Genomic DNA, 20,079 nt, shown 5'->3' on the forward strand with positions numbered 1-20,079 from the left:
GGTAGTCTTAAACACAAGCTTGATTTTATGCATTTGAAATAGTAATGAGACCTTTGTTTTCTGTACCGTAAGTGTTACTTGAGTAAAGGTTCAAGACACCCTACTTTAAAAAAAAAATTAAAAAAAATGAGTCTTCCAAAGTGAAGTGAATGGTGCTGGTTTGTTGTTTGGTTGTTTTTGTTGTTTGGTTTTGCTTTTTTTGGGGGGAGGGGGGAGGTGGTTTTTGGTTTTGGTGGTGGTTGGTTTGGTTTTGCTTCTTTTTTGGCAGGTGGCTTAAACCTGGGGCAGTAAAGCATGCCACGTAGCATGTTGTATTTTCCCAGTCTGTGTGTTAACTGGAAAACTCTAACAGTGTCCATTAAGAGTGTTGGTATGCCACCATAAAACTAGGTGAGTAGAATATAAGATTTGTGATATGTAGCAGATCAGACAAATGCTGCATGCTAATAACACTACCTCTATTTATTGCCAGTATTTCACAGTATATGTACAAGCGATACATATGTCATTGCTGTACACTAACTGATATTAGGAAGAATGGCATACTTCCATGTTTGAGTAGGTGATCAACTTTTAGTATATATTCAATAGTACCAGTTTATTTTACCTTATTACAGATGACAGTTACAAATACCATTACGAGTGATTAAAAAAAATAATTACTCTCTGAGCAGCACCATTCACTTCCAGTGCAGTGAAAGTAAGATGACATGTTCCTCAGTCAAACTGAAGAGGAAGCTACTTTGTCATTTGTGTGTGTTTAGTTTCCTTTGAGTGATGGCCCGATAAGCACTGATGATTTCCTGAAACAGAAAATATTACCTGGCAATTTCTAAGTGACTTTAAATAAGTCTGAGCATTCAAGGGTAGAAGGAAGTATGAATGTCTTTGGTCTGTGCTTTTTAATCAGTCTTCCATCTGTCCGTCTTCCCTTCGTTAAGAACATTTTTTTAGTTGGAGTTTAGACTAGTTCCTAGCCATACTTTCTTTCAAGCTGGGTACCTTTGGAGATAACAGTGATTAACAAAAGATTCTGTGGCCAGTTGTTACCAAGTCACAGTTATACTCAGCTGTTTCATGCATCTTTTAATAGTTTCAAAACTGAAAGCCAAAGAAAATAAAAATTTCTGCAATAAGAATTTGGCTGTGGGGTGGTAGCATTTTCTTTTGCAGTTTTTTCTCAGCTACTGTAAAAAAAAGCCAAATTGAATATGACTTTTAAAAATACTGAATTGTAATTTTGCTTTTATTTTATGTTCTGTTTCAGTACAAATTACATAGTGTCAAATTTTTCTATACAATAATTACTTGTTAGATGCACAGTGATTCTCAGTAATATTGTACCTCTTGGTGCAAGTTACTCCAGTTCTGTTGTTTTCTTCTATAAATAGGACGCTGGATTAAAGTAATGTGATATTGCAGCTGGGTTTTAAGAAATTATATTGGTTCTAGTATATTAAAATACATTGTCATCTCTTTAATCTGTTAACAGTTAATTGCTGTAAACTAGAAAAGACCATTCTTGACAGAAAGTATTCTTGACATTGTGGAGAATGTAATGTATTTAAATACACATCACCTTTATCCCTGTTTCTTTTCAAATCTTGATTTGATTTTAAAATTACCATGAAAGTTCTGTGGAGACAACTGATCTGCGGAGGAGTTACTATTTTATATTAAAATTACAGAAACTAACTGGTGTTTTCAAGATTATGTTGTAAAATATAAAAACCATTCCAGACCTGGAAACAAGGTAAATGTTAAAGTCTTCCTGTCACCTGTAACTGATAACTTTCATAGTGTGTATCGCCTGGTTAATGGTAGTGCTGTTTATGTTGTGTTTTTTATATGAGGAGAGAAGAAAGTGTTTTGAATACAGTACATGGTTTGGAAGTAGGAGTGGCTTTAGTTTGTGTTTGAACCGTGTCCTGTAAAACATGCAGAGCAGCTTGGTGTCAGTGTATGAGACCTGGTCTTGCAGCAAGGAAAAGATTGCCACATGACTGTGTTGGAAATGTGCTGCATACACAATATTGTAATTCAATAGCAAGTATGTTAAAGAAGCTACCATGAGGCTATCGTTATGGTTAACTAAATCTTCCAGTTGTCAGGATAAGAAAAAATGCACCCATTTTTAATTGAGAAAGCATTTCTTCCAAGCATAGCTCATAGTGGTGTATTTGCTTGCAATAGCTTGGAGAGGTTAATTCAGACAGTCAAAATGGTTAAAAAAGTATTTGTTGTGTGGAAAATGTTTGAGAATTATTTGCAGAAAAACAGGCAGATGTAGAGATTGAGACCGCATGCATGATCTGAGGCAGTTGGGATAAGCTTGTGGAAAACAGATATCCATGGACAATATTATGTTGTTTAAACATTGTTTTTTTCATTCAGAGTTACCTGTTCCTTTAAGATTAAAACCTTCTTTGGTTTAAAAAGCTGTGAAAGGCTGTATTAATTACTGGTCACACATTCTGAAACAAAGGCTTGCAGACAGGCCAACTAGTTATAGCACATAATTTGAGCCCAGTTACAGATTTAAGCATTGTCTTCTCTGTTGGCTAGCAGGCTGTGAGAATGATGAACTTTCAGGATGCATCAGAGAAGGAGTTCTGTTAGGTGTAGCAGAAAAATCTGAGACAGATTCCTTTGCCCATAATTATTGCAAATCTACTCTCTGTTTCTCATTTTATTCAAATATAAAATAGTTGCCACTTTTCCAAATCTGGAGAAAGTTCTGTTTCCTAGAAACCTGGAAATGCCACTTGAGCAAATAAAATTTTTTGAGTAACAGGATTGCAGACAAAGACAGGTGGAAGGGTGGGAAACCTTGAGCACAAGTATTCAAGCTATGAATTGAATTGGGCCTAAGTGGGTGTGGAATGGTGGTAGTGGGACTTACTCATTGGTAATTTGTTGCTGTTTGACATCATGGATATTTTAAAATTATTATTGTGTTTGATGAAGAAATCAATCACCACTGTTTCAAAATGCTGAAATCATAGCCTTTTACTTGAGAGAGTGAGAGAGGTTTTTGACTAAATTGTTCTCCCAACTGTGCAATCCTGTTGCACTCCTTGTGTGTATATCTTCTCAAATGTGGAGAAGAATGTCTCTTAGTCCTTAGTCATTGCTGCAGAAATAGGAGAGTGCTGTGACACAGCTTCTGGTGGACATATGCTAGCCACCACAGTGTCAAATACTTTAGTTTCATTTACTTGTTAAGTGGCTTAAAAAGATGGTCCTCTAGGGTGGAAGTAACAGGAACAGCTGCTGGCAGCTGGAACCTCATCACTTAGAAATGATGAAGAACCACCAACACCTTGGGTCTACTTATCTGATAACTGTGAGAAACCTACTGGATGTTATTGAATAAAAGAAATGCAATTGTAGATAGTAACAACTTTTTTCAATTTTTTGTATTAGTGATACAAAAGTATTCCTGCCGTTGTAGAAGACCATACTAAAATTCATCTGAAAGACTGCAATTCTAATCACGTTTAAGAAAAGTTAATTCAAAAAGTTGTTGAAAAGGGAGGATTCTCATTTGAAAGCAATTTAAAAATTTGTTTATTGACTAGAGCACAGTTGAAGAGATAGCACAGGCACAGAAGTGGGATTGAGAAGCAATTTTATGTTGTCCTGGTTTTGGCCAGGATAGAGTTAACTTTCCTTGGGCTGAGAGGGAGCACAGCTAGAGGGCTGGGCCTGGATCGATCATTGGAGTATTCCATATCACGTGACATCATGCTCAGTATATAGGCGGACGTGTGCTCTTTCATGCCCCGTTTTCGGTTTCTGGGTCAGCGTGGAGGGATTTTCTGGTGCGGTCAGATCGCTGCTGTCGGGGGGTGGGCTGCGTACCTGTCGCTGCGCTCGGTAAGCCACTGCTGCATTTTACCTGTTTTGGACTTGTTACTGGTTTTGTTACTATTACTATTTTTTTTTTATTTAACCTATGAATTTCTTCTTTTGTCCCTCCCCTATTTCACCGGGGAGGGGTGGGGGAAGTAAACAACTGGCCATGTGGTGATTGGCTACCGGCTGAGTTCAAACCACAACATATGTATAACTGCATTTTAGCTTTCTGGTTTTCTCCCCATAGGCACAATTTTTATGTCTGTTGGATGGGTCCGGGACACCAAATTGTACTTGAGTTGTGGGTAACCACATCTTACAGTTCTGTTGCAGACCTGGTGGGTTTAGAAATATTATCCTTGCAAGTATGAAAGTGTTCACCCTGGTACAAATATAACAAATCACATATGCAACCTATGGATATATTTAGGCTAATATCACAATGAAATTTTTATGCCTGGTGGAAGTGAAGTTCTAGATTGGGGTCCTGTAAAAATAGTTTAGAAAGACATAACAAAATATTTTTTCTGTTCTTAATATTAGAGTGGGCAACCTGGTAGGTCAAGTGGGGAAAAAGACATATGGCATAGGTATAATTCCATGGACATTAACTAGAACTGCAAAAGCATATGACAGGAATGCATTAGGGTTTTTTTTTTTAGAGATGAATGCTGAGTTCCAGAGCAAGAGGACAAGAAAGGGTAAAAAAAAAAAAGCCCTTTTGCCTCTTGTGCAGTAGAAATAGCTGTCTTGGTTCTGCTTTCATTTTGACATTAGAACCACTTGGTCTTACTTACTTTAAAGTGCAGTGTTCCTTGTTATGATCACCAGAAATGGACCAGTAATAAAATCTCAACCTGCTTAAAAGCTGTCCTTAAAAAATAGGAAAAGTAACTAGTGTGTCTTTAAATAGATGGCTTTTAGTACTCTACAGTATACTGCTTGGTGTCTTTTTTACTTAAATTTTCTAATTTCCCCTATTATCAGCCTGAAAGAAATAAACATTAGAAGGAAATAATCCTTGTGATCCAGACCTTATTTGGTAGGTACCTAGCAAAAGAGGATAGTTGTGAAAATTTCTGTAGTAATTGCAGGCCTTTTATTAGGTGATTTATTTCATTCCACTTGATAGTATATGAAGAGTATGAACTTTTGGTAAAGCTTTTTAGCAGTTCTGTTTACTGCAGTCAACATCTTCCTTAAGAATGTTATCCTTGAAAAAGAAGACATACAATAAATCCATCACAGTCCCTTCTGTATTCGTTTGTATGCAATACTGAAGAAGTTGGAAGTGGTCATTTTGCCTTTTTAGAGTATACAGGGTAGAAGGTGTGGTATTTGATGAGTAAATGTTTCACAGAAAACTGATTTTAAGAAGATGAGCATCTTGTTTTAGAAAGGTCATCTTGCCACTGTTTTTTCCTGTAACACAAGCATTGTGATGAATTTGGATAAAAACCTGATGTTTCTGACCCAGGTTTCAATCTTTATAATTTCTTCTAACTTAAATTTTCTTCTGTTTGTGTCTTTCTGGAACCCGGCTTTACTTTCCCCTTAAACTACTTATATTCACAAAGCTTCTGACTCTGCAAGGCATAGTGCATCCATAAGTTTTGTTGAAGTCAACAGAAGCTGAAGAAACTCTGCATTTTCTCAGAAGATAGATAAACTTAGAGGCAACTTACCAAAGAATATAATTCACAGTCCCTCTATCTTCCCTGTTGTGACTTTGTGATTGTACAAGTCTTGAGTTTGAATTACTAGTTCTTTTCCAATAGGGTTGGATACAGTTGAAAAAAAAAATCAAGTAATGTTCCCCTTTTTGGGCCACATCCTTCCCAGCAGCAGGTTTAGTGTTCACTGCATGTGTCTATTAAGCATTAATTCTTTAACTATATTTTAGTGAGAGAGCACAATATGGTATGTTCCAGTGTAAGAATCTTAATTCCTGCACAAACATATGGCATAGAATTATCTACTTAAAGATGGAACAATCTGATAATAATTTGGTAGAATGACATCTGCACAATAAAGTAAGATGCTGATCACACTGGAAAAGTAAACGCAAAAGTTTTATACTAACTATTCTGACATCATCAGAAAGCCATTATCATTCCTCCATGGAATGTTAAAATTTAATGATCTAATTTGCTCTTATCACATGTAATATAAATAAAAAATAACCCTATTAAGTATTCAGAGACCCATGCTGAACACAAAACTTTTAAGTGCTATTTTATAGAGTTTGGACTTAAAACACTTACATATGTTTAACAGGGAATAAGAAAAAATGTTAGGAGAAAAATAAAAGTTCTGTGGTCATTTCCATCCTTTACTGAAGATGTTTACATATTCTGTTCTATTCTCTGCATAGTTTAATTTCTTCTCCTGTTGGTCCTGCCATCAAGAAATGTCATTTAACATCAGTCTTTACTTTTGGGAAAAGGCATGTTAACATGAGGACATAATTACATCTTTTGCCTGAATCAGATGAGAGTGATCATTCTCTGAGGGCAATATGAAGTGTATTTATGTCAGAATGCCAGACCTGAAGTTAGAGAAAAAGTTCCTACAAATCAGAACTTAGAGTTGTATTACCTAAACTCATGAAGGTCTGCAAAGAAGAATCGCTTTATTTCTGAATATGCGTGACTGAACATCAAGTTGGTAGGTCTTCTATTTTAGGCTTTGCAACTAAGGATTTCACCTCCATCGTCAGTTCTCCAAAATGGAATGGAAATACCCAGAAATTTGGACACCACATTGAAATAGAACTCAATTCTGTTTGTAGAATTGGGATTCTTAATTAGAACTATTATAGAATTTAAGTTATTGTTTTCTTTAATTGAAATATTGGTAGCTTTTTAGATATGCAGCAATCAAGGAAAAGATCTATTAAAAATTATGGAAATGGGTAACAAATTCTGATTCTTCTGCTTTAAGTTGGGTATTACATTAAGGTAGTTCTCTGGTAGAAATGGTTTAACTATCTGGTTACACAGATAAGTTTACTTAACTAAAAAAGTTAAAGAAAACTTTTTTAGTGCAAGTGTTTAAGGGCAGAGTAAGGCTTTAGTTGATCTCTGTATTTCAGTTTTGCAATACTGAATCTATATAAAATGTATTTAATGTAGAATTAGGATAGTCAATACTATTTCATATTGATCTTTTTTTCTCTTCTTTTAAACCTAGTATTCCTACTTCAATTTACTGTGTCAAACAGCCAGGAAGAATGGCTTTTGCATTTCTTAATGGAAAGCTACTGCTGTTTACATTTTTTTTTTTTTCTGAAGAACGTATTTATGAATGTAGAACATATCTATGTAGGTTTTATTCTTGATAGTTAATAGATCACAATAGGAAGGCATTTTTCAAGGCATAAATAAAAGAACTGCATATAGTGATCTCCTTTTACACATCTATATTTACAGCCTTTTTTTTGGTGTTGCTGTATAAAACATACAGATACGGGGTTTTTTTTTTAAATCAAAGATACAGTTGGTTGGAATGAGGTCGGAATGAGGTCTTCACTGCCTGCCAGCCTATAGAACTGATACCAGGTTTTTTTATGATAGATTTTCAGCTAGCTGCAAGTGGGGATAGAACATTTCATAGAAATGTATGGAACTATTGGAAGTTAACACAGAATTGATGCAGAAGTCTCTTCCAGTCTTTGGACATATTCTGTCTGATTAATAGGATTTTCACAGATTAAAAAGCAACCAGGATATCATACAGGACTGTTTGTTTGGTCTTAACAATTCTCACTCTGCCAAATACAAATCTCCTGTAAAGGCTTCTTGGTGGGGACGGGGGGGAAGGCATGTAACACAGTATTCTTCTGCATGAAATGCAAATGATATTTTTATGATATTAAAACCTTTAAATTTCAATAACAGTTTCCGTTAGTTCATGTGGAATGAATGTATTTTTAAAAAATGGACTAAAAATCAGTTAAAAGGGTACATTTTATGGATTGTAAGAACCACAGTAATGTGAACTCCACGCATTAAGTCTTGTGTCTATCTGATTGAACCAAATATTCTAAGGATATGACAGCATCAGAAATGCATTATTTAGTTTTTTATGCTCACCCAAAATCCTTAGTTAAAAACATTCATATCTAATACCCAAGGCAAGCTGATTATGAAGAGGTAAATCTGATTACCTGATTGTCTTGAAAACATCAAACAGCTGCTCTTCATGAACTATTTATCCTAAATTTTGGGCCCAATCCACAGGAAGCTAGCCATATTTTTGTTTTGCCTGTAGAAGCTTCATTAGTTTTATTAGACTTTATGACTACATAAATTCTTTATCTCCCTGCAGTGTTGTGGGAAAATATCTCCTATTCATTTGGCAGAAAAATTCAATAAGCATCACATCATACTGTCACTCTCACAAGCAGAATCCTGATCTTTTATCAAAACGTAAGGAACAATTGGCTGATGGCAATTCTGATTACTGTATAAAGTAATTATTGAAAGAAGGCATCTAGATCTTAAATGATCCTTTTATCTTCTACAGCCACCCAAATGAATAATGATAAAATGACAAATACACTTTATTGCATTCTGTTTAATAAAAAAAGAAAAAGAAAAAAACCTAAGCATACTGTTTGATAACAGGAAAATTGTCATAACAGTGTGATTTCTTTTGAATCTACTTGCTACAAATGATCAGCATTTGGTAATATTTTTGGCAAGCTCATACTGCATCATAACCCTCGCTAGAGAAGTTTGTAAGGCTTCCGTCTTCACTTGTACACCCTTTTGCCCTACCCATATTAGAGAAGAGTTTTAAAAAGCTTGCTGGTTAGCACACATTTAATTGTATGCAGATTTAAAATGCTAAAGCGTAGTAAAGAGGTTTTAGTTTAAGCACACTTGGCATGTCAAGAATCAGTCATGACTGATGAAGACAAAACTGTTTTGAACACACCTCCAAATACCAAGGACTTGTGGTGGTGTATAATATGTTGTCATGAACAGGTTAATAGTGCAGTCACCTAGCCAAGAAAGTAATGCTACTTTTATGCTATCAACCACACAGATCTCTGGTTGTACTACCTTCTCAGCTTTAGAGGACAGTTGGAGGATTTTGTGTGGATGTGAGTGTGGGAGAAAGATGGTGGATGTATGTGACTGACTGTTATAGCTGTCCAGATTTTGATTCTGAAGTTCTTCTAGTGTCCAGTTGTGGTGGTTTGACCTTGGCTAAATGCCAGGTACCCACCAAGTTGCTTTATCACTCCCCCCCCCCCCCCCCCCCCTTTTTTTCTCAACAGGGCAAAGAGGGGGAGGGGAAAGAAAATAGGATAGGAAAAAAAAAAACCCTTGTGGGTGAAATAAAAGCAGTTTTAATATCAGCAAAGTGAAGCAAAGGTCCATGCGCGGAAGCAAAAAGAAAGCAGATTTATTCTCTACTTCCCATTAACAGGCGATGTCGGGCCTTCTCAGGAAGCAGGGCTCCCATACACATAGTGGTTGCCTCGGAGGACCAAGGGTGACCCCACCCCCTTCCTCCTTTTTCCCAGCTTTATACTGAGCAGATGTCATATGGTCTGGAATATCCCTTTGGTCAGTTCGGGTCAGCTGTCCTGGTTGTGTCCCCTCCCAAGATCTTGCCCACCCCGTCCCACTGTGGGGGAAAATGTCGGACAGAGCCTTGGTGCTGTGTAAGCACTACTCAGCAGTAGCCACAACACCAGTGTGCTATCAACACCCTGCCAGCTCCCAACATCAAACACAGCACCATGAGGGCTGCTACAGGGGAAAACCAGTTCCGGCTCAGCCAGACCCAGTACACCAGTACCATTTGGTAATAATGCTCTGCAATGCCAAACTTTTTTCATTCTGTATTTTTTGGACAGCAAACTATGTTCTATCTAATGCATCACTAAGTGAATCTCAGATAAAATTAGAAAAATTGTTTTTTCAAATATGTGTATTTTTTATTGTCTGTGCAGTCTTCGATGCTACCAAATGTTTCTTGGATCAATAATTTGACCATCTAACCTGATTCTGAATAGGCTAATGGCAAGTCAATGCTTTTGTTCCCAGTAATACTGATACTCTGAGGTATTAGCCACACTAGGCTTTTGTAAGACAAAGAGCTAATGGATTGAGAACAGTCCTGTTATAGCCTGGTTCAATAAAATGTGTTGAACCAAAGACATGGCAAGTAATTCTGGTACCTTAGTAAATGATTTTCAATTTCTTATCTAATAATGAGCCTGAATGTTCCACACTGAACTCTGTATACCAGCTTCATATTCATTCTTACGTGTTGTAACACTTGGTGATGCTTAGTTTGCTCTAACTCTCATTATTTTGTGGGGCTGTTGAACGTATAAACAAATTACGTATATGTATCTGATATAGCTGCAGAGTCAGTGTGTTTTGTTTTTACTGTTCTCTGCAAAGCTTGACTACCACTAGAATGGAATTACTAGATCTTTTTCAGGAAAGTTCCTGCCTTATATCCATAGTTGTCAGCGTAGGAACAGTGATCACTGCAGCAGTATAACCACTTCAGTGAATAGTGAAGTAATGTTTACTTCCCCAGCTCTAGGGCGTGGTAAATTATCAGAGTTAAGAGGAATGATGGTCATCATCTTCTGTCAAGTCCTTCATTTGATTATCATTCTTTTAGAAACCATAAGCCAGAAAGGTCTGTGTTGTCAATGTCGTTGTTCCTTCATTTCTTTCTTCGCTTGAGAGGAAGGAAATTCCATTGCTTTGAATGGTCTGTCATTTTTTTTCATTAGGAGTCTAAATTGAATACAATTTCTGTTTACACTGAGCCTTTCTGTTTGTCTGTCATATTTGTTAGCTGGAAACTCATATTTTCTAGGAATGAGTTCAATTTTCCATGACTATTGGCAGATGTTTTTCTAGGATCTTCAGTGACAATGATGTATTTGTTGATAACCCAGTGCTTGCTAGAAGGCACTTTGCTTTGCATCAGTGAGTCTGTTTTCTTGTATGAGAGCTTTAGTCAACAGAAACTTATTCCATTTCTTCCAAAAATGTCTAGGTGTAGTTTCACCCTAATTTGAATGCATACTTCATGCAATGAATTTTCCTTTCATTCAGCTACTCTTTCCTCTTTGTGGCAGGTGAAATACCTAATGCTCTGGTTCCACTCTTTTGATTTTATATTTTTGCAAGTTCTGTATTTGAATAATTTTAATAGTTGAGCCCAGTGTTCCAAAATACTAGCCATAAGGTTGAGTTGTCAGTAGATTTCATTCTTTTAGTGTTGTTACTGTTTTTGTGCTCAACTTGCCACTTCAGTACCCTGGTAGGAACATTTGAGGGTTTGAATTGCAGGCCTGCAAGATGGCTTATAGCAAGAACGTGTTCAGTACCTGAACAGGTAAACTTTTGATGAGCTTTCCATGCAGCTTTTGTTCATTAAAGGAAAAAGCCATAGAGGATTCTGCAGTTTCTGTCTTACTGACTTTTTCTCCTACTTTCTCATCCTCTCCTACCTTCCCAAACCTAGACAATCTGTGTCACAAAGCCTCACTTCTCAATGTATCCACACAGCATTGTTCTCAGCCACATGGTTTACTTGACAATGACAAAAAATCTTCCTTCTGAAGCTTGTTCTAATTGGGTGCTTTTCTTTTTTGCATTGTTTCTCTCAGGATTGGGTGGTTTTTTTTTTTTTTTTTGAGGGTCAGAGGTGTGGTTTTGTTTTGGGGTTTTTTTGGTGTCTTGTTGGGTTTTTATTAATATCACAATGCTTCATTGCTTACTTAATTTGGATTTAAATAGTGGTAGAACATTGCATAGCTACCGTTTCTTTCCATCTTTTGTTAAATGGTAAGCTACATAAATAGATAGCTGCAGTTTATTTGAAATTTCTGGGGTTTTACTAGCTTTAAAAATACATGGTAGGACCATATAATTATTTTTTCACTAATATTTTTCTTCCCTCTTTTTTTTTTTTTCTCTGTAATAGAATTGGAATAGTAGGAGAGCCTTGGGGAAAAAAAAAGTTATTTTAAGAAGTGGAAAAATCATTCTCTTTTCCTTTGTTCAGTTTAGAAATAAAGTCTAACATCTGGAGCAGGGGACTGAAAATCAGATATATTGTAGTCTCAGTTCTGACTGCAGCTTGCCTTGTGACCTTCACAGACAAGCCTTTCTGTGGTCTGGTTTCTTCTGTGTTGTCAGGAGGAAACATTAATATTTGCAAAGCATTCTGAAATTCCTGGAATGAGGGTGTATAGAACTACAGAATTTTTCATTATCTGTTGGAAGTTATATAGGTTTTCTAAATACTGTACTGTTTTGCTGAGCAAGAGTACAAATGAAGTGTCTTTGGGAGACGTAAACTCAAATTTAAGAGTCATATTGGCCAAAAGTGATTCATTAGATTGACAAGCTAGAATACATCTGTTAGGTGTTAATTTTTGTAGTTATCCTCTGTGAATTTTCAGTTAAGAATAACACTTAACAACTGGAGCAGTGAGGTTATTGGTACATAAACAAAACAATGGTTTATTCAGCGTGCTGTTTGACTCAGCATTTACAGAAGCTACAAGATGTACATGAGTGATGAATTTTGGGCATTTAAGTTTAGAAAAACTGAGCCAACCTTTTGCAAGAATTTATCATGTGCCTTAGTTAAACTTAATGATTATGATGGTGCTTTACATGCTTCGCATGAGACTTGGCCACAGCTTTTCCCTCTGTTTGGAATTTCATTGCTTGCATCTCCCTTCCCCAGGCAGAAGTCATTATGTACTGTGATTTACCATAGATAACATTAATTTGCTGGTTTTAACATCCCTTAATACAATGTTCTAGATGCTAAAAGGTAAAACCTGAGAAAAATGTGTCATGACATTTTAGAACATCTTCAAAATTTTTAGAAAAAATTACTTTCTGAACTTTGAAAAGTAATTTATTAATATAAGGGCAAGTCACTACTCCGTTTGCTGTGCTGTGCTTCAGAAGCAACACTGAGGAATGCTCAACAGTTCTAAGGCTTTAGATGGGTCTTAATAGTAGTTAGATTTCAACATGATCTGCCTGTGACCATTATCATGTGTAAATGCAACCATAATTTTTAATAATGACAGCTAGGTTTGGAGCTCTGTAAAATTCAAATTGTTGTGGGAAAAAATGTGTCTATACTCATCTGGCTATATTACCGTGAAACTTCAATTATTATTAAATCTCAACTTGAATTTAAGTTCTTTACTAGGTTTCCTATTATACTGCTATACTGACTTCTTACCTGTGATGTGTTACATACAACAATCCCTTTGCTGTAATTAATGAGCTAAGGATAAATGTAATTGTTCAGAATTGCTGTATTTGGGTCATTTGTGAATTCCTTTTTTATGCTTGATAGTAGTAAACTTCCTGTAAGTAAATCCATGATAATGATTGTGGAATTCATGTAGTCAAGATGAGGAATGACATGGTAATGGTCCTGTATTAAGGTATTGCACAACTACAAGATATTGTTTATAATGAGATATATATATACACATGTATTATAGCACAGAGTGTTTTCTTCAGGAGATCTTTTAGAATTGGTTAATTCTGGTCTGCTGCAGAATCCTTCAATTTTAAAAGACAGTTTAGGTTAAGGGACAGAAGCCTTTATTTTCTGGATTTGAGAAAAATGCAGTCCAAAGGTACTGGGAAAAGAAACAATGTAGAGCTAAGAGAAGGATGGAGCAAGGGCAGCTGACACATAGCAGAGAGGTAAAGACTCCAGGCAAAGAGTTTCTGTGTATAGGCATCAGGGATGGATGGAGAAGTGAATGTGAGTGAAAGAGGAGAAGAATTTGGGCTAGAAATACAGAGTAAAATCAGAATGAAGAGAAAAAAGTTAACAGCTAATGATTAAATCTTCCATGTGGTAAGAGCAGTGCTAGGAAAGATACCAGTAAAGGATTTATGGTAATTGGGCAGACAAGGGTAGTATAGTTGTGGAAACTCTAGGAATTTTCGTGGTAAAAAAAACCCAACCCAAACATACCCAAAAAATCCCTGAACAACCCCCAAACCAGCAGTGAATCTTAATTGTCATCAGAGATATCTTTTAAACTGTTTTATTTACACTCAGGAGAGTTGAGCTTTGTTGGCAATGATAGTTGCACTGCATCAAATGAGGCAGCATGTATTGCAACAATCCTGCCTTTCCTCACCCCCATCCCCCTCTCCCCCCTTTAAAATTACTGGTTGGATAAGTGTCAAAACTTGGTAAGTGAGAATGCTGTCCTGTTACTCTGGATGACAACTCAGATTTAGAGTTCAAGACGACCTGTAAAATTACCAAAGGTGTAAAGCCCCATCTCTTCTCTTGCTGTGCATAGAAATATCTTTACCTGTCTCCAGAAAGTTCCTTGGATCATAGACTGATGTCTAGCTTCCATTTTGACTTTCATTAGTATTCTCAATCTGCACACCTAACTTATACTTAATTCAGTGGTTTCTGGGTCACATAAATGAAGAAAGAGTATAATCAACAAGGTGTAACATGCCGATAAAGAGAAAGAAGGGCTGAGAGGTGGAACAATTAAGAAAAGATGGGATTCTTTCATCTGTGTTCTGTCACACTGTTTTTGCTGCCCAGGTTTCAAAGGAATTGGAGGTAAACAGCCACATTTTTGCAATGGCATCTGATGCTGATGGAAACAATTCTGCATGATATAAATTGAGTCTTTTTTTGTATAGGAATGTGTAGGTGCCATTAGGTGTAAGTATATAAAATAAATTGGAAATAGGAATCAAGAAAAAACTCAGATATTTTGTAAAGCACTGTTTAAATATTGGACTGTTTTTAAAATATTGCAGACTATTTGCTTATGCATATATGAATACAAATAATTTATTAGAAATATTTATTTTCTATTATTTACCCCAAACATCGTGCAATGTGTATAAAATAAGCTTAAAAAAAAAGTGATTTTTTTGAATTTCTATTTTTGTTGTGTGTGACTGGATGTCAGGGAACAGTGAGCGTACTCTTTATGGCTTACCAAAGGAAGGCTTGCTTTATTGAAGCTTGCACAGATGGCTAACTGATATCAAAGGTTTCTGCAACACTGCCTACAAGTTGCCAGAAGGTCAGTGTGAAAATATATCACTGCCTGATTCCATAGCAAAGAACAGTTATTGGTACCAGGATTTATTAAATCCCGTCCTCCTAAGAAACAGTACCTATCAAGCACTTCTACAGGTAGTTCACAAGAAGCACTTCCAGTTGCAGCACCTTTAAGTATTGTTTATCAAACCACATTTTTTACATTGTTTGTACATGATTCGTTTAAAGTATTTCAAGAAGAGTGGAATATAGTGGGTGAAATAGTGCAGTTGAAGTTAAGCTGGTAAGAATAAATTATTTAAAATGTTTCTCTCCAATAAGTATGTCATTGCACTGTATCGTCAAGAAAGCTTTAAGCATTATAAGCACTTAGGAAGGCGTATCAGTGAAAAATAGCTTGATTAGATGATTTTTAGAGTATACTTTGCAGGTTAGGACTTACGTAGCGTATGAAGAAGTTTACCAGCCTAATACTTGCCTCATTCTGCTAATTTGTTGGGTTGTTATATGTTTTGTAAAAATCCATTCTCTCTTTACAAAGAAAACTCAGTTTCTATTGACTGTAATTCTCATATATGCTGTTCCACAGATGTGTAGAAAACAACTTCACCTACACTGTGCAGTTGCAATGTGAATTAGGTGCCTTTTTTTTTTTCCCCAGAAATGATTATGTAAAGGAAGGACAAACGTTTAGCCCAATGAAGTACTACTATTCTTCTTCAGATTAATACTTCAGAAGAATTTAAACTAAAATAGATCTCTGATATAGTGAAAAGCACATTTTAATTAACAAAATCCAATACTAAATACAAAATGTCCAAAATTCTCCAGACATTTTAAGCTTAGTCTGTTAAATAGTATAACACTGTAGTATAACAACTGATCTTTAGGTTGAGAAGATATTTGTGTGGATAAAGACATAATTTCACATCTTAGAAGGTACATCATCAGGTATACTTCATTGAACTGAAAATGTAAATCACAAAGGCTTGACTCTGGATATACATTTCTGTGCTTAGAACTGGGTACTAAGAAATGCTTCTCCCCTTCTTCTAGCTACGTAAGATAAATTGTCTATTTACTCTATATTGCTGCAAAATATGATACTCTCTACAGAGTGAATATTTTGATTTTAATTTTAAAAATCCAGTGATTCTGTTTGAAAGTTTAATATTAATGATGGAGTATTAGAAAGACCCTTAAGACATGTACTCGATTCTTAGTGATATAAAATGTTTTTCAAGAGCTGTTCTTAGGTACTAGCATAGATGTTGGTAAGCCAATATGCAGCTGATCAAAACGTGAATTCTGTGACTATTCAGTGAGAGCAATTAGGAGATTGCCCGTATTTTAAAATGTGCTTAAGTACGTATCTAATATGCATATCTAGAAGCTTGTTGTATTCCTTTGAATTTTCCTGAATCGGAATCCAAAATGGGAAAATTTTACCATTTTTTAAAGTACTAAATAATTTTTTTTTCCATTCAGAAATAGCAGTATTTGAAAAATTCTTTTGTCTGAGTATCTCTCCTAGGTAATTTTCTCATATTACAAATACATTTCAAATTTAATTATACCAATTAGTTAAAGTTGCTGAAAGATTTTTCTTCCAATTCATTGCTATAAAAATTTGCAGCTAATAATAAATGTTATTTGAATTGCTTACCTCCCAGCTGTAACTTTATGATAGGATAAATAATAATAGTAATAGTGACATTGACGATGTTAATAATAATATCAAAGAATTTTGAGAGTTCTGTTCCCTTATCTATTCTGATTGTCATACTAATCTTTGATTGAAGAATATGTATCAGACTAATTCTGCTTCATAGAGAAATTAATTCTTTCCCATGCAAAGGTTGCAATGTTTATCTATGGCAACATCAGCTGTATTTTCCCTGGTGATACAATGACTTTGATTTTGCATTTACTTTTAAAAATACTAAAAGATGCTTCTAAAATTATTTTGATCCTTTAAGGTATCACTGTGAGTGTTTTAGTAGACAGTGGCATGTCCCTTTTATGTCTGTCCCTAGAGGCTTCTTCAGCAGAATGACATTTAGTTTTGCTGTAGAGAGAATCTTTCAGTAACTTTTTTTGTCTTGGGACGCCCCTGTCCTGGGATCAGATACAAGTCAGTCAAATGGAAAACGAAGAAAAAAACCCATTAAAAACTATCACCACCACCACCAAGAAACATCAAAAAATCCTCCAGATTATTTATCAAAGCAACAGATTATTTTTTTTTTCTTGTCTCATTTTAGGGAATATGAGTATAAATTGTTTTAAGAACATATCTGCTCTTGTTGTCTGATATACTTCCAAATAGTCCCACCCTTTAGTGCCTACGTGCCTGTCTCCTGTATTTTCAGGCAAGCAGTTATACTGTTGAGCATAATGTTTCTCCGTTACTTTTTACTCAGAAGTGTATGTTTTAGAAAGTTTTAAAACTTCTAAAAAAATATATTTCTAATACCTGCCTGTTTTTTCAGAATTAGTTGCAGTAGTTCTATTAAAATGTAGTGGAAACTGATCAAAGATTACTGAAAGAAATTCTGTACACCATTTAGACATCTTTTATTTTGAGTCTCTTCCTATATTATTATCATGCCATCATAGAATACGTTTTGTTTCTTGATGTATTTTCTTCTTTGATACTTCAGTGTTGACTTAAATAATTATTTTTTTCTAAACCACCGGAAGTCTTGGTGTCTATCAGCAAAAGCAATAATTCTCTAAATTTTGGTTTAACAACCATTTCTTATCGGTGTCCAGCAACATGGCTTGAATATGAAAGGATTTTGTCTGTAAATGGAGAGAAAACTACATTTCAAGTTACTAGTTACAAACTACATTTTTAAAAGTTAAAAATACTTCAGTGGACCATCTATGCACCTTTCCAGTTTACATAAGTATCTTACTTGCTTTTCTGTTAGTGTTCATTGTGAATAATGAAGGACTCTCTGAATGAGACACACTATTTCAGATAAGGTTAAGTCTTTTACAGAATGTGTGTATATGTATGTATATACATGGTGTTTGAATAACAAAAATTCTGATCATATTTTGGGTAAAAACTGTCATTAAAAGACCGATGCATAAAGTTACAATTTCTATATATTTTTTTTTCCATTGCATCTCCCATTAGAGGGCAGTATTGCAAATATACAGCATATTGATGTTGACATTACGAAAGGACTGCAAGCATTTTTAATACATCTTGGATGCCTTCTTTTCCTTATGTATCTTACAATTTTCAAGAGGAAGAAGGGTAGCCTAGAAATGATAGGTGGAAATAGCAGATAAGGAAATTTGCATCCAGCTCACAGAAATGTAGCTAGTAGAAAAGTTGTATTCAGTCCCTTGTGTGTTGCAACTTTTCTGTGCTTAAACACCCTCTTTGTTTAAAACGGACAATAAAACTAGCTGTAGCAAATAAGAAAGCCAGGCCATGCATTTACCAGTTTTTGTTTATCTCTGTTTACCTGAAAGCAAATACTGTCTCAGTTTTGCCCTTTAACAGAGTCATTTAGTAAGTTCTGTAAAAGTTATTCCATTTGAGACTATATGTTTTAACCAGTCAGTTTGATTTTAATCTGAATAATTGTACTGGGTTTACATGGCAAGGTTTTGGTAGTGTAGGGGGGCTGCAGCCAGTGGCTTGTGTGAGAAGGGGTCAGGAGCTGCCCACATGTGAGACAGAGCCAGGTCCACCTGGCTCCAAAATGAAGCTGCTGCTGCCCAAAGCTGAGCCCCTCAGCGACTCTGGTGGTGCCTCTGTGATAAAATATTTAAGAAGGGGTAAAAAACGAGCAGCAGCTGTGAGAGAGGGGAGTGAGGACAATGCGAGAGAAACAGCCCTGCAGATACTGAGTCAGGAGTGAAGTTGAGCCTGGGAAAAAAGGAGGTGAGGGAAGCTGGTTTTAGTTTTGTTCTTATTTCTCACTATCCTAATCTGTTTTTAACTGGCAATAAATTAATCTAATTTCCTCAAGTTGAGTCTGTGACAGTAATTGGTCAGTGATCTCCCTGTCCTTATCTCAATCCATGAGCTTTTTCATCTTATTTTCTCTCCTTGTCCTGCTGAGGAGGGGGAATGAGAGAGCAGGTTGGTGGACACCTAGCACCCAGCCAAGATTAACCCACCACGATAGTTTGTGCTGTAGGCATATTGATGTACTTACTGCAGTTGCTTGATACAAAGTATTTTGAAGCACTAGGTACAGTAGCTTTAGTCTGAAAATTGTCTCAGCATCTACAGTATTCCATGTGAAGATTCCTCTGCATTATTATCATCATTTATTGAAATAAGTCTAAAATGTTCCACTCGTGCATAATTTGTAAAGAAAAGCAATATAAAAATTTTGTGGAGGACTAAAATAAGGGACTCAAACAACATTGATGGGGAAAGTACTACATGAGATTTTAGGGTCTGCATTGCACAAATGGGCAGATTATACAGTCTTCTAGATCTTAAACATAATATTCTCCTCTCTTGCTTTGTAGAAGAACCTGGGTGCTGGTGTGCATTTGTGTGGTTTGAACTTGGCTGGTAGCCAATCACCATGCAGCCAGTCACTTACTTCCCCTCCCATCGAAATAGGGGAGGGACAAAAAAGAAAATTCATAAGTTGAATAAAACCCCCCAGTTTAGTAATAGTAACAAAACAACAGTAACAATAGGAAGTTCAACTGGGTAATACACAATGCGGTTGCTCACCACCAGGTGACCTGTATGCAGCCCGCCCCCAGCAGCAATCCCGACTGCACCAAAGATCCTGCTGTGCTGACCGAAAGCGGAAATGAGAGAGAACCTGCCTCCTTTATATACCGAGCATAACGTCACATGATACGGAATACTCCAGTGGCAAATCCAGTCCCAGCCCTCCAGCTGTGCTCCCTCTCAGCCCAAGGAAAGTTAACTCTATCCTGGCTGAAACCAGGACAGCATTTTGTTTTGAAGAGTTAAAACCTAGGACTGTATATGCCTGTAAAGACCTTTGGGTCAGGTGGATACTACATGAGTTATTTTTAAAAAGAAAATTGTGTTGCCACTAAAGATATGTGCAGTCTCTGGATTTAACATGGTATTATGCTTAAAACTATCAAGAACAGCTAATAGAGCAAAAAGAAATGCTATGGTTT

At 36.0% G+C, this 20,079-nt stretch overlaps 1 protein-coding gene across 20 annotated transcripts in view; it reads left to right on the plus strand.

The window, feature by feature from the left end:
* KDM4C (lysine demethylase 4C) overlaps positions 1-20,079 on the plus strand; it is a 275,507-nt gene that overhangs the window by 121,950 nt on the left and 133,478 nt on the right. The gene's annotated exons all lie outside the window — the stretch shown is intronic.

The sequence above is a fragment of the Strix uralensis genome, chromosome Z, assembly GCF_047716275.1.
Source record: "Strix uralensis isolate ZFMK-TIS-50842 chromosome Z, bStrUra1, whole genome shotgun sequence".
NCBI lineage: Eukaryota > Metazoa > Chordata > Aves > Strigiformes > Strigidae > Strix > Strix uralensis.